The sequence below is a fragment of the Pseudopodoces humilis genome, chromosome 13, assembly GCF_049639895.1.
Source record: "Pseudopodoces humilis isolate 2021_Gansu_Grassland_sample_001 chromosome 13, ASM4963989v1, whole genome shotgun sequence".
Lineage (NCBI taxonomy): Eukaryota > Metazoa > Chordata > Aves > Passeriformes > Paridae > Pseudopodoces > Pseudopodoces humilis.
The window spans coordinates 10,473,364-10,489,158 of NC_142212.1; positions in this window are offsets into that span (position 1 = coordinate 10,473,364).

Below are 15,795 nucleotides of genomic sequence, written 5' to 3' on the forward strand. Positions count from 1 at the left end.
CAGTATCTCCTCATTTTCAGCTACAGATGGGTTAGATACACTAGAGCAAATGGAATATTTTTGCTGCACAGATCCAATATTTGCTTCCAGATTTCTTGGAGCAAATATAAAGAAAAAGCAGAGCTCAGGGCATGGGTTTGCTTGGGATATCCCAGCAGAGAGAAAGGGTTGTCCAGTTATTTCAGCTGGAGATACTCTAGGCTCACAGATGCCACTACAGAGTTACGTTACGATGACAAACACCAGATGCAATTCCCTCATCCCTCTGTCATGACTCTCCTTTTCTATATTTAAACGTACATATTCTGTGGGGATGAAGACTTGGCTTCGGAAAATGTGCAAAATTCTGCTGCCCCACAGGGTTTTAGTCTTGTGTTCAGATGCACCGTGACAAAATAAACACCGTGTGTGCGAGAGGGAGTGAAGAGGATGACATCAGGATTACAAGCAGTGTCAAAGGAGACAGACTTGCCTTTCACAGGCGATATTTGCATGTGTAACACAGGCTCCAAAGACTTCTATCGCCTCCCTCCTTTGCCAGCGTTGTGTGTTATGCATTAAACATATGGCTCCACTTAAACCAGGGGCCAGGCTCCCTGCGTGGGGCGAGCGTTTGCTGCGGTCTCCCCTCGTCCTCTGCGGATGGGGAAGTTTGGCAGAGACGGTGAGTAGGGAGGAGAGATGGAATTCCATTAGTCAGCGATGGCATCGAAGCTCGTAATCCGATCCTGCCCACAAATGTCACACCCTGAGCTCACTGGAAAGGGAAGCAGAGGCAGCAGGACCTAACAGACCTAGGGCAGACACCATCATCCATTCTGGGCTTTATCCAAAAATGACAAAACTCGTTTAATCAGCAGTCAGAGATCTTAGAGGCCAAAGATCAGCTAAAGCTGCTTTTTCATGGGCAGAATAGATGACACTCTGTAATACCTTTAATTGGACTAAAACATGAAATTGCATGTTACATGCTTGTGCTCACATCTGGAGGGATGTGATTTAGAATCATATAATCAAATGTGTGTTGGTGAAAGACAGCATGACATGCCTGCTCTCCGTTCACAGCAGAGGCAGTGCAAAGGGACCTTCACCCTCCACCCTGCTAGATAACAACCCACACTGATGAGCTTGCTGAACATTCATGACCTCATCTTTCCTGTGATCTCTGCTGATGCAGATACAGTGCAGTGTCTTCTGGTTTTATTTTATTTTATTTTATTTTATTTTATTTTATTTTATTTTATTTTATTTTATTTTATTTTATTTTATTTTATTTTATTTTATTTTATTTTATTTTATTTTATTTTATTTTATTTTATTTTATTTTACCTATCTATAAACTTATGTTACACAGGACCTAGCAGGTGATGGCTATTTCTCTTTGCACCTTGGGAGATGAACTAGATTTTGTCTGATATCTAAAAATGAAAGGCTCTACATCTCATTTCTTATTCCCTGGGGCATTGATTTTGGTATTCTATAAAGTTATGGATTTGAGTGGAGATTGCTCTGATGTTCTTATCCATTCCCCCAGTAGCAGAAAAAACTGCAAGGTGCTGACCATTAGTGCAACAAATCAAAAATGCCTCTGCAAGCAAGTCACTGTAAGTACAAATGGCTCCCACCTCTCCCTTCCTCCTCCTTTTCTTCCTCTCTTCCCAGTTCTGGCCTCTCTCTCCTTAAAGAAGTTGCAAGGCTTTGTGTTTAATTAAGACATATTGTCCAACCAATTGGGAAGCAGGAAATAACAGGAGATGTTTTACGAATAGGAACAATTCTTGTTCATTATCCCTTAATTGAGGCAACAAAAAGGTGCTGGAAAACATCCATCAGATGCACATTCATGTACATCATCAGAGAGGATTGGATTTAGGAACTCACAAAAGCGACGTCAAATGTTCCAATCAAGAGTTATACAGGCAACAGGGAAACAAAGAATTGGAGACACAAATACATCAGAATTAGCCCAATTGCAGATTAAATGCTTCTGGAAAACACATTCCCTGGCTCTCTTCCAGGATTTTCTTATTTCACACTCCTGTCATTTCTAGCTGTGATGTGGAAGTCAGTGTTCTCTGTCCCTCCTCTGCTGGCCGTCTTCAGGGAGAAGGAGTTGTGCTGGAGGGTGTGAGAGACGCCTGTTGTGAAGACACTGCAGGCTGTCACCCCAGCTTGGACTTAGGGTACTCTGAGGATGACACTTGGTGTAACTTCTCCATCCTTGTTCCTTCACATTTTGAAGTTTGGCTGCTTTGCAAAGCCACTGTTCTTGAGCAGAAGAGATAAATAGCGCAAGAAATATAATAACAGCTCTCCTGCTGAGGGAAATATTTTGATCCTGGAAGGCCAGGAAATCCTGTTACCCATTTAAGTATGCATTCTAAATCTTGCTTGGCCTGCTTTTGAGCTCATTTACACTCTAATACTTGGACCTGCAGACCGAGCTTTTATTCCTACAGGTCTGTTAGACTCAAATTCTCTCTCTTGTAATTTTTAAAAGGTGCTTTGAGTTTTAAATGAGGGACAAAATATGCCAAGGGCCCTCAAGATACCTACTGAAATGTAAGCTCACCTCAATGCTTCCTGGAAAAAAGCTATCTCCAGGAAAAATGGCATCACACCTCATTGGACAGTAGTAATAGACCCAAACATGACAGGATATTGTTAAAAATGCTCCTGATCAGTACCCACAGCTGTTGAGCTAATTATTCTCACTGTCTTGTCATAGACACTTATATGGTCTCCAGGGCACCTGAGCATCTCACAATCTTTAGTATTGTTCTCTTCACATGCTTCTGAGAGACACATCTCCACCATCACCTCCTCCTCTCCTTCATCCCCCCTGGGATGACCTGGGATGAGGTGGTTGGGTGTCAATTCCAGTTCTGTGCACTGTGGTGTTTTCCCTGGAACAGCACTCATCTCACCAACTTTATCTACCCCAGCTTAAGACATGGAATTTAAGATCCCACCATTGATGGAAGGAGGTAGGAAGCACCAGAGGTCAATTATACTCATCTGAAGGTGGGGAGCCTCAAGTGGGCTAAATTCACATGTGTTTGTGGGGAGTGAGCCCAGGGATAAGCATCCCAAGCTGGACCATGCTATGGAACCACTATGATGCAATGGGAGCATGGCCTTAGGCTTTATGAAACCATGTGTGGTGGCAGACCATCCCTCCAGCAGCCTGGGGATGGCTGGGAAGAACCTGAACCCAAACCCGAAGATGTCCTTCAGAGATGCTCTCTGAGCTTCAAAGCTGAAGAAGGAAGCCTGCCAGTCCACTGCTCAGCTCTAAATGAGACCATACAATACCGAGGGAAGGTTTTCCTCCTCGGTAGGATGGTGCAGGAGTCTGCCTATGTGTCCTGTTTCTGATGGGAGCTCTGTGGACTGGATTTGTCTTTGCCTTCAGTGAGAAATTGTCCCATGATTTTCCCTTGCACATCCTCCAGCAGATGCAATTCCTGTGTCATTCTCCCCTGTCATCCCCATAAGCCCTCAGTGCCTTGTTTTGAAATCCCCACTTCCGACCATGGAAAGTGTTTGTATTGTAGCTGGCATTTGTTGATTTTCTTTAGGTGGCTCAGGGCTGCAGGCATTCCTCATTACTTTTTTATTAGCCAATTTGAATACTCATTTAGCCTCACTAAGCGTGCAATGCCTTTTAATTCTTCCTTCAGAGGCCTTTGTGTAGAGCCTGTTCTTGGTGCTCAGTAATAACAGAGGATCCCACCAATGCAACTGAGGTGAGAACGATAACTCATGGAACAAGACCCATCAGTCTGGGCTCGTTTCATGCAGGTGACAAGGCTGAGGACTCTTTTTGTTTTGCTGTTTCCTTTCCTGTGCAGTGGGACTGCCAGAAATCACAGCAGTACAAGACGTGGCAGGCTGACACAGTATGTTGTACTGGACAAACAGGACTCCAAAATACTTTTCAAAATTAAATAATTAAAGTGGCAAGACCATAAACAATATAAATTATGGAAGTGGTAACGTGGTAATGAGTAATAATTTAAGTCATCCAGCTATAAGGCTAATAAGAGCTAGAAAAAAAATTACCATAACCATTAGATATTTTAAAAAACGATCAGAAGAGAAATACTATGTTTTGACATCCAGCTCTTGTGCACTGCTTTGGACCTGCTTTGCAGGTATGCTGCATATCCAAACCTGGACAACACAGACAGAAATTTTTTCTAAACTCAGATCAGGTAAGTAGGATGGGAATAGATGGTGGGATGAGAATTGGTCCTGCTATTTCTCAGGTTGCAAGGCCAAGTAAAAATCCACGTCTCAGGGTTAGATACTCACTATGCAATATAGCCACCTTTGAAGGTAGAGGGTTGGTTGGGATTCTTCCCTGCCCCTGGAAGGCTCTGGAGCCATTGCTGGGGTGGCAAAGGAGGGAACACAAGCACCATGGCTGTCTGAGCTGCGTTGTTGTGAGCAGGTACAAACCCTTGGTCTCTCTGCCCATTAGTCCGGCAGTTTGCTCAAGCACTAAATCCAGTTCCACACAAAAAAGGTACAATCTGCTGCTTTTTCAAGTGTCTTGGATTCTATTGTGTACAAATTTCCAAATGAACTGCTTGAGTGTTGACTAATGCTGCAGCCTGCAGTCAAGGTAAGAGCCCATTTATTTATCGGCTCTTCAAGGACAAGAAGAAGCTGTATTTGTACAATCCTCCAGCACACAGCCTAACAAACAGTTACCTGCCTCAGCCACGTTTCAGGAGGACGATATATGAGACCCTCAAGGAAAATACACAGCTCAGCCATCGTCTGCTGGCAGGAAGGTCATGCGGCGCCACCGGCTCCTGATGATGGCAGAACTGCAAACGTATAAAGAAGGATTTTTTTCCTGCACCATCAGTTTGATTGGATGTGTGTCCAGGAGGTTACTCAGGACATCTAGCTGGAACTGGCTGGGAGCAGACAGTCCCGGCTGCCGTGTGTGCGCAGCACCCACTCTTTTAAATGAGGTTGTGTGTTTTCAATCGATGGGACTGTCTGATCCCTGGATGCTGGGGAGCTTTCTTTTTCTATTTCCTGCTGATATTTACTTCAAAGGTGCATGACCACACAGATCACTTTAATAACAGGAGCCCAAAAGAAGAATTAATAAAACTCTGAGTGTGTTTTATCCTGAGATCTCACAGTGCTTGACAAAGGAAAAGCACCATCAGTTCTTTTTATATGGGGGCAGAAAGAGGTGAAATGATTTATTTATCCACATTCATGCAGTGAATTGGTGGTAAAGCAGTGAGCTGGACCTCTCCAGCTGTGCTTTGAGGCTTCCTATAACGTCCATTGGAACAGTCCTAAAGCATTTATCCTTCAAGAATGTGTCTTGCCCCTGCTGCTTTGTGCGGAAATTAGTCCTGTGAAGAAAAGTTCAGCTTTGTGGTGGCCTGGGCTAGAGCAGGAAAACAGCAGAGTTCTGATGTCCTGGAGCACATAGATGCAAACTCACGGTCAAAAAGGTAGAAAAGACACACAGCAAGGGCACTCATGAAATGGGCACAGGGGAGCATGAGATGTCTGGTGGATCTGTGATGGAAAGCCGCTTATTCAAATTCACTCCTGCGGTGTTTAGAGGTTGCATTGGCTTGCCCAATGGATATGCCCTTGGTGACAGTCAGAGGCCAGGGCTTCTGCTCAGCTGGAGAAGCAGCTGGGTGCTCTCCTAGCCCCAAGGTCCTTGGAGGCTTCAAGCAGACGTGAGCAAAGAGCCTTTCTGCCACGTCTGTGTCATTTTTCTGCATTCACAACACAGCGTCGCTGTCATTAAGGCTACAGGAAAACAGCCACATCAGGGCACATCTAGAGGACAGAGATTGTTGACCACTTGTGCTGAACAGAGCAAAGGTCTGTAATGAAGCCCAGTGGGATGTGGTCCATCTGGCCTCTCAGCATGTTCATCACAGCCTCGCTCTTCAGGGCAGCACTGAGGGCTGGCTGGGGCTTTGCCCAAGGGGCAGCCCGGGGGAGAGAGTGATCCTGGGGGATGTCTGCCTGCACTGCCCTTTGGCTGCAGCGACCTGTGCACCTCTGGGGGGTGGGAGCTCTGACAGGGCCACAGGGAGACAGGGAAAGACCAGAACTTCCCTGTGCTTTGCATCATCTGGTGGGGATGCACATGCATAGTGACAGCAACTTTGCAGGTGCCCAGCAGACACTGGGAACCTGGGGTGTTTGCCTGGAATATTTATCCACTGCCAAATATTTAATTATGCAGGGAAACATACCACTTAGGCAGGGATGTCTTGGCTTCATTAAAGAAGCTGTAGAAATCATTGTGCTCTCCCCCTGGGCTCTGTGAAGGAAAATCCTGCTGATGGAGTCAATTGAATCTGGAGGGGCCACAGAGCTGTTGAGCCCCAGGTTAGCAGAGGATTTTGAGGCAGACATGCCAGTGCCTGGGCCATAGAGCACCAGTGTAACCAAGCTCCCAGGCTGTTTTAGCAGGTGCCGTGAGCTGATTACAGAATTACAGTTCTCAAAGCAGCCCAGGGCCCTTGCTCCACGTGCCCACAAATTTCATTCCTGCAGATGAGACAGCAATGAATTTGCCATTCATTAACAACAAATAATATCTCTCAATCCATCTTGGGTAAGCGTCATTGTGGAATTGCTCTTTCACTTTCACTTTACAGGGTTCCCTGTGATAAATTTAGCTTGTAAAGGGTGATTAAGACACTTCATTATGTTTTAATATGTCTTTAGGCCTATGTCTAACAGTAATGCTCATTCTGGATCTCCCTGGAATTCGCAGGCTGTTGCAGTCCAGAAAAGCTTGCATGTGGGGTATGACTCTGGCTGGGCACCACATCAGTGGCCCCTGCCTCATGGTGGGGAACTTCAGGAATCCCAAGATGTGTCTCCACTGCTGGAAACAGTCCAGGTCAGTACATCAGCCAGCTGTGGGTCTCACAGGAGGAGATTAGGTTGGTCATTTCTTCCCCTTACCACCCAGTTTGTCCACCTCAGAGCACAGGTTTGCAGGCAACAGTAAGGTCCCAATCAGCTCTGGCTGCCAAAAATTGTGTTTGCCACCAGAATTAGACTTTCTCTCTAACAAGCAGTTACACAGAGCCTTGTGTGGTGAAGCTGGTTCAGCAAAGTGCAAGGGGGTATTTGCATTTGCATCCCAAATTGCAACCCAGAAGCCCTCCATCCCTGATAAACCCTGAAGGTGGCTAATTCCTATTTGGTGCCTTACTCAGCTGAAAACTTTATCCAGTGACACATAGGCACAGAAGCGCCCTGGTTTGGGAAGGTAGGCAATTATTTCCTGCCTGAAGGGAAAAAGTTCATCCTGTTCTGTGCTTTGTGTTTTCTACAGAGCAGAGCAGCTCTGATCGCTCCCAGGCTTCCTCAGCTGTTTGTCAGTCACCAGCTCTCTTCATGGACTATGTAAGGAGCCCAAGCACCTCATTAAGATGTTTTCAATTGCTCTCTGCAGCCACTTGCATTGCAATGCATTGTGTAAAACCTAAATTAGGCAGTGTGAAAGACTCACAGGAAGATGTCCATGCTTTAAGCATTCTATCTATGTGAGAGGGAACATGGTCTGATCCCAGAAAAAAACCTCTGCCCCATCACCTCGTGCTCTTTCGCTGCCATCCAGTGCTTGTTTTGTGTGACGGGCTTTGGGCTGTCACAAGGTAAAGGAAGTTATTTCATTCTTCCTGTTCTCTCACTTAACACTTCTATTGCATAAACTATTCTAGTTTTCTCCCCTCTTTTAGAAATCTGACCACCTATTGATAAAACATTTTACATGTTCTGAGAAATTTTATATGTTCCATCTTCTTTCCCTTTCTGTTATTTTTTGTGGGCACCTTATGAGTACTGAACGTGTTACTGTAGATAACAGCACTGGGAATTAAGTGCTTAGCTGGGAACCCTCGCCCATCCCTTCTCATATGGATTTAGTTTGGAGCAGGATGGCAGCCTTTAGCACAGGCAGGCAAGATCTTGCTTGCTGGTTTTTAGGTGAGTATTAGAGCCTTAGGTCCTAAATCAGCCACGACATTCAGACAGGTGAGGGCTGGCAGGCTGTATCCTGTGGAAAGGTTAGTGTTGGGCTAATTCCTGCCGGCAGTTTGAGGTATCTGTGGCAGCCTCCCTCCCTCCCTGCCTTGAATTGCTGCATGGTGTTGCCACATACTGTTAAAGAACAGCATACTGGAAATGCAGCAGTGGAGGTGTTTCAGAGGCAGGGCACACCATGCGATATGTGAAGCTCCCCACCTTCCTTCAGGATGAAGAGCTGCTCGGTGGCCTGTGTGTTAGTCCCTGGGACATGCAGGTTTATGGTCTGTGAGAAGAGCAGGGCAGCTGGCGCAGTCCCAGCGAGCGCCCTTCTGGTCTGGTTAGAGTCTGTGAGCATCAAATGCTTCCATTCATTTATCTGAGGGTGATAAGCAGCCTGGGAAATGCCTGCCTCAGTCAGGTCACATCCTTGCTCTTTTATGAATGTGACACCTTTAAAAGCATATCTGCTAATGTCACAAGAGACCCAGGGGAAATCCCAGCTTGGTCAGTTTGGTGCTAGCTTTCCTGAAATGCAGCTGGGAGCAAAAGATGCTCAGGTTGCTTTTTTACAGGACTATTTCTACAGAAAATAAGTGACTTAAACAGCCTTCTCCACTGGAAAAAAAAATAAATCTGCACCATCTGGGACAAAGCTCTGCTCTTTAGACACGGCTGTAATGCATTCCTGACTGCAGCAATGGATTTTTGTGCCATGTTTTTGTCACTGGCATAGCTGAGACTACAGATCTAGCAAAGAAACACAGTTCTTACCACGTTGTCAGTTACCTTTGGGGTGGGAAGGAGAGGGTCACTGCTGCAACAAAATGGGCAGAAATCTGCCTGATTCAGGAGAGTGAGGCTCTTTGTGCCCTGAGAGCCCCTGTCTGTATGTGTGTCCACCAGTCTGGTCTTCCAGGGAGCCAAACTCCCTCCAAAAGACCCTCAGACAAAAGGGAAACCTCAGTTCCCTTGCTGGCCTCGACCTTGCATTTAAGGCACAACATGCTCCTGAATAAGGGCCTATTCAGTCTGTCTCCTACCTTATTTCCCTTCTTTCCCATGGAAAACAAACCCCCAGGAGCACATACAGCTCCCAAGTGCCAGGCTCACCAGGGCTGGCTGGAAGCTTCGTGAGCCACCCAGGTGCTGCAGTGACAGAAATCGCTCCGCAGTGGTGCAGTCCTGCAGGGATTTGCAGCTGGGCTCCCCGAGTGGGGTCAGAAATCTCAGTTTCTGTGACCCCAGCAAGGCTCCCCAGCACCTGGCAAGGCCCCTGAGGTGGCCACAGCCCACGGGGACAGGCCAGTGTGTCCCACCCGGGCGGGGACGGGGGCCTTGGAGAGGGCTCCTCCGGAGATCCCCACGCAGCTGGTGTTTTGCATCGCGAGCCATATGGCCCACACCATAAACACTGGCTCTAATTGTAGCTCTCAACCTGCCAAAGTCCAAAACAGGGACAGTAATGGGGACAGAAGCCGGGGGTGGGGGGGAAAAAATAAAATATATGACTAAAATAGACTCAGTAATAAGGAAAAGGCAAGGCAAAAAGAAAAAGAAAAAAGAAAGGAGTTCTAAAAGGCAGAGGGCTTCATTACTCCAGTAAAAATTGCCTTCTCTGACCTCAGGCACCTGACTCAGCATTTTCCAAGTCGATATTTTACAGTAATAAAAGGGAGAGAGCACCAGGTGTGTGGGAAATGTTGGCAAATTTGTGTCTAAAAAAAGCAGGGACATTCCTTCTAATGAAAGACTGTAGAGAATATGTTCCTAATCAAACTGCTAATAATAATCTTGTTTCTATAATTTGCCTTTTTCCCATAAAGTGGGGTTATGTGTTACAGAGATTTAGGGACTTTGGAGAGGGACTGGGCAATTCTTTCAGTTTGCTGGTTTTATTATTAATATAACATGAAGGAAAAGCTGGTCCTTATCCTCCTTGCCTGGGTGTTTTGTCAGTCTATTCCCAGTAAAGCTGATGCAAAGTAACCACCAGGATAAAATGGAGATGCTTTTATCTGTTCTGTAAAGATTTAAATGGACAAGATTCAGTGCAAGGCATTGCTATGCATGGGTTTATTTGGTCTCCTTCCCCAGGGGGAGCAGCACAAAAACAGCCACTCTGATCAAACATAGGCATAAGGATGCCTCTCCTCCCTGCGATGATCTTGTGCTGTACCCAGAGCTGTCTCTTCAGATGCACCAGGTGAGCCCAAGTGTCTGCTTCCCTCCTTAGAACTGGGAAATCCGTGTGCACAGGAGGAGCTGGGACCCAGTACAAATGTCAGAGCTACTCTGACATGAAATCAGATCCATGAGGTGGGAACTGGTCTCTGCACTTTGGCTTTGGTTCAGCGAGGTCAGGAAAGATCTCTACAGCCCCTGCTGAGCTGCTTGCCCTGACGGGTGACATGAAGGCAACATCTCCCTCCACATCTCCTTCCACAGCTCCAAATGCAGCCAGAGTAACCCAAAAAGTGGTGGGGTCTGCTAAGGCTGGGTATTCACCTCCTCCCTGACACACCCAGGGACAGGCTGTGTCCTTGTGATCCACTTTGCCCTGGGACCCCCAAAACTTTGGAGAATGGAGGAAACCATATTTCAGCTCCTTCAAACTGAAAGTTACCTAAAACTCAAGGAGAAAAACCTCCATTGGGAACCAGCAAACCAGCAAAACAGGTAGACACCTCTGACTCTAATTTATGTGAGTTTAAAAGTAGTACCAAGATTGGTTTAATTACCTGGGAACAATGTATATCTCCCGTATTGCAGATCAGCTCGTTAGTGGTACACTTCTTTTTTTTTTTTCCACTTCCAGTTGAAATTGATAATACATCCCTCACTCAAAACATTGTCTCCCAATCACCATGGTTACTGCCAGGTTTTTCCACAAGGACCAAGCATATTCATCTGTCAAGTATGCTAATGGGGAACGGACCCTGTCACACAAAGGAGCAGGCTATTCAAACATACACTTGCCAAATAATTGTACATGTCAAAAGAATGATGCTTGTTATTTGCCTAATATTATCCCCCAGAAGTGGGAAATAGTTCAGCTCTCAATGCAAAATGGCTTGCCCTTATCAAATAGGCAATTTGCTGATAATTTAGACTATTAGAGATCTTAGGGTGGGGAGACAAAGCAGGGGGGGGTGGCAAATGTAAGTGGCCTTTTATAATTGCACTGAAAGCAAAATGGTGTGTGAAGTGCCCCAGAGGTGCAGGAAGGAGGAGCATGGCAGGAGAGCTCACGGCCAGTGAGAGGGGCTGCTCCAGCCTCCCCTCTCACCTCTGTCAGGTACCTGCTGGTGGGTGGTTAATTATAATTTAGCAGGAACACTTTTCTCAACTGCATTTTTTTATTGCTATTTATCTTCATGATGGGCCAATTTCCTATTTGTCTATTTCGGTAATTAAGGCAAAGAAAAATGTTACTGTAGGATTCCTTTAACTTTCTGAGCTTCCAGCAGCTAGAGCTGTTGAGGCTGTGCTGATACATCTGCAGCCAAGGCAATGAAGTGGTCTTTTCACTCATTTTGAGGCACTTAAAGGCTCTTCCCATTCAGAGCAGGTCATGGAAAGGCAGAGACAGCCCAGGGCTGGAGTGATCTGCCAGGGGCAGGGGCTGTGGTTGGCATCTGCAGATGCTCCTGCTCCACCACAGACAAATGCCTAGGAGACCGCAAACCTCACATCACAAGTCTGGAGGAGGAAAATCCTGGAGCACTGTCCTCTCAAGGTGAAAAACTAATTAGCTTCTCTAAACTGCCTGAGATGTCTAGAATGTAAAAGTGGCAACTATTCAGACATCTCTGTTTCTTTGAATGGGATGGGTAAAACTCCCTGTATCATCTCGGGGCTTTTAATCGTTGTTATTTCTATCTCACATAGTTTTGTAAGGAAACGAGAGAGTCACAGAATTTATTTGTTCTTCCCCCAACTCTGCTTTTTCCTTTCTCCTTCTAGAATCAGAAGGCACTTTAGCCTCTTCCCTGAACTATGTGGTTCACCTCCAGCCTGCCTGGTCTGTGAAGAGCAGTGCTGCTGATGGCAGGCTGGGAGGGTGCAGTGCAATCTTGTCCTCAAAATGTGACATTATTTGCTGGATGTGGCTGAATTAGGATTCTCCATCCCTGGAAAGTGTTCAAGGCTGGGCTGGGTGGGGCTCGGAGGTCTAGTGGAAGGTGATCCTGACTATGGAGGGGGAGTTGAAACTAAATAATGTTTGAAGTTCCTTCCAACCCTAACCATTTTGTGGTTCTATGATGATTTTTCTTCATTGTGGATTCTGATTGCTGAGCCCCCTCATGCTTGCTGTAAGAGTGAAATGCAGTTTTTTACCTTGGGGAGGATTGCTTGCTCTCCCTCCAGAGAGCAAAATGGGCTTCTGTTTGTACTGGGGAGGTAAGCCCTTAAAATGCACACAGGGAAGGCAAGAAAATGTATGATAAGGAAGCTGAGTTTAGGGAGTGACCAGTAAATTTTGTGGGGCATGAAAACAAGGAGGGGTTATGGCTTGCTAGGCTGTGGTGTTTCTTGTAAAAAATGACTCATTTTATAATGAGCAGAAAGAAGAGAGGAAAAAAGCATCAACTAACAAACAACCTAATCGGCTATTAAAATATTTCCAAGCAGTGAAATTAATACAATTCCCAACTCATAACTTATTTGCCTCTGTACAAAATTAACATAGATAAATAAATTAAAAAAAATAACCTCACCCAAACTGCTTCATAATAAAATGTGATCATAGCAATAATAAGATGCTTCAGTGCATGAATTTGGTTGTATTAATTCACCTCTGGTGTAATTGACAGCTCTCAGCCTTCAGCTTTCCTCTTAACAGCTCACTACAGCTGAATTATTATACCTGGCACTTCAGACTCTTCCAAATCTCGTTACCTAATTGCGTTCTCTTCTAGTAGGTGAGTGTTAAACTCAGACATTAAAGGATCTCTGCCAATTACCTGAAGCTCAACATTTGATCTGTCTGAAAATCTCAGCGATCCATGGGGGACTGCTCCTCTGTCTGCATCTCGACTGCTGCCTTCTCTCCTTGCTTAGTGCAGTGTAAAATGAGAGTAAGTCTACTCCAGGTTTTAAGGGCATAAAAAGCATGAATAATAGAGAGAATTCAGGCAAGAAATGCAGACCCCCCTACACCCATTCAGAATTAGAGGTAGCATTAATCCAGCAGAAGCTGCTAATTATGTAGGATTTGTAGGAAAATTTGCTCTCTTTGTCTTCCCGTTGCTGGTTTTACAGATACCATCTGACCATTGCCTCTGTGAGATACCCTGCAAAAGAAGCAGCTTTTCTGGGATTATGTCCCCATTGCTTTGCTTCTCCTGCTTGTACTTCACTGATGTGTTTCAGTCCTCGGTCACTGTAAAGTCTGTGGGGCTCAGAAGTGCTCTGGAGACCCTCGTTTGCAAACCAGTCAGTTAAATTAAGAAGCTTGATTCTCATTGCTGTGTGATGACATATTCAATTTAGCTGGTGCCCCAGTGAGGAAGTAAACAAACAATAAAAGTGTCACAATTCCTTCTAGTTCCGTTAGACAAACAAGAAGTTTATTCAGTGTTTTGGCAAATGAAAATTTAAGCAAACTGTCAAGGGAAACATTTTCCCCATCAGATGCTTTCTGAGAGGGGATTATAACAAGAAAGAGCTATCACCCACCATGTCATTAAAAACAAAGGCTCCTGTGAACCCCTTTTATTAAAGATTAGCAGCACTGATTACAGACTTGTAGGCTGAGCTGAAGACAAATTAGAATATCTTTTGCCATGGGATAAGTTACAGTATCCTCCCGGGCAGTGAGGCTATTGCAAGCAGTGAACTCCCAAGAACAGACAATTTTCACCTCTGGCCGTTCATTCTCTGCCATTTAGAAACAGCCTGGTGATCTGTCTGGACCTATTTGCTGCCAAACACCAACACTTCATTACACCCCCTGCTGTATGATTCCAGGTGAGACCAGTTGTTTCATGCAATCAGGATTACCAGATTTTTGGCTTTTCTCACAGATAGCCCTTAAGTCTACTTAGAAAATCTTGCCAAGACAAGTGCCAAGGAGCTCTGTCCCAGCAGATAGAGAGAGGGAGGCTAATGTAATCCTGAGCAAGTAATGCAGATTCAGCCTTCAATGCCATGTGGTGGCCACAGGCTTGGTGCAGACTTCAAGACCCATCAGATTAGTTGTGAGATGCTGACCGTACTGAGTGGTGAACATGGAGCTCCTGCTCATGCCCACCTCAGTCCATGCACAAATATTTAGATGTGTGTGTACACCCTTCTGACCAGCAGAGATATTCTGGGCAGCTCCAGGGAGAAAGCAGAAACTGTTGCAGAAGGGATGTTTGTCCTGCCTAGGATGGCAGCGCAATCTTCCATGAGATGGAGACAGCCTTTCCGAGCTCCAGGGCTGCTGTCTTTACACCCAGCACAGGAAAAGTACATCTTTGTGGGTAAAGGAGAAAATAGCTCTTGAAATAGTCCCCTGTGAGATACCATGGTACCCAAGGGTACCCATGGATCATGGATAAGATGGTTTGGATCTCTGGATCCAGATCCAGAGATCGACAGCTTTGTAGGTGGTGTAGGGATTAATTCTGGTCACTGGGCATCTCCCTCCAACACTTCCTCCTTCACACTTCTATCCTTGCATCTGTGCACTGAGCCCTGGGGCTGAGTTGCCCTCTCCTGTTGTTTTTCACAGGAGTGGGAATAGGCTGAATCTTGCACTGCCTGGGAGAGAAGTGATCTCATTTCCATCTGTGTCACAGCCGTGCAGGAGTTTCAGCTGCCACCATAGGAACAACCACTTCTGAGAGAGAAAGGGATGTTTAAGAAGTGATGCTCCACTTGGTGGTATGGACTGACCTCTCCTGGATGAGAAGGACCACAGAGCCACTATCCACCTCACAACACAATAATACTGCTTCCCCTTCTCTCCCCTTCCCTTTCTAGGCTCTGAGGGGAATGAGGACAGTGAGGAGCCAGAGCAAAAACTGTGCTAACGTTTCAAGAGCAATAAGCAGAGTCCTGTGCATACAGGAATGGCAAAAGGGATGGAGAAGCAAAATCCAACAAAACAAATCCATGTACAGGATTCCTCTACTCTTTTCGATGGTCAATAAATGGGATCTGATGGTCAATAAATGGGTCTGTGCCACTGCACCTCCAGGAGACACCTGCAGAGGATTGGGTAGAATGAACTTGTACCTTTCTTCATGTGGGATGAATCTAGATCCCTGTAAGAAAAAATAACCAAGTCTATCTGTGGTTAACCTGTCATTTCTGTAACCCCCTCACAATCCTGTCTTATTGCCCATTCCATCTGATAAATTCTCTTCCCGCAGATTCCTTCAGACCTATGCATATTCCTACACCTCAGCAGAGATGCTTCTGGGTTTGCCTCCAGTCCTCTGTGGGCATATCCTCACCTCAGGATGCTCCCTGTTCCCAGCCCCAGACTTTGCTCTAATACCTCTGCATCAGCAGTGCCAGTGCTGCTGTCCCACTGCCTGTAGCTGCCTGTTTTTACAAAAGCAAAACTGGCAGAGTTTCAAAACACCAGCCATGAGCTGCAATTACCAAAGATCTGCCTGTAAGCCTTCCTGGGGCTGGAGAAGGGACTGCATTTGAGATGAGCAGATGCTGCAGTAACTCTGCTCCATGACACATCTATTGACAGGAGAGAGTGCAGCCACAGCAGCGTGACAGACCCTCAGCTCCTTAGGCCCAGGG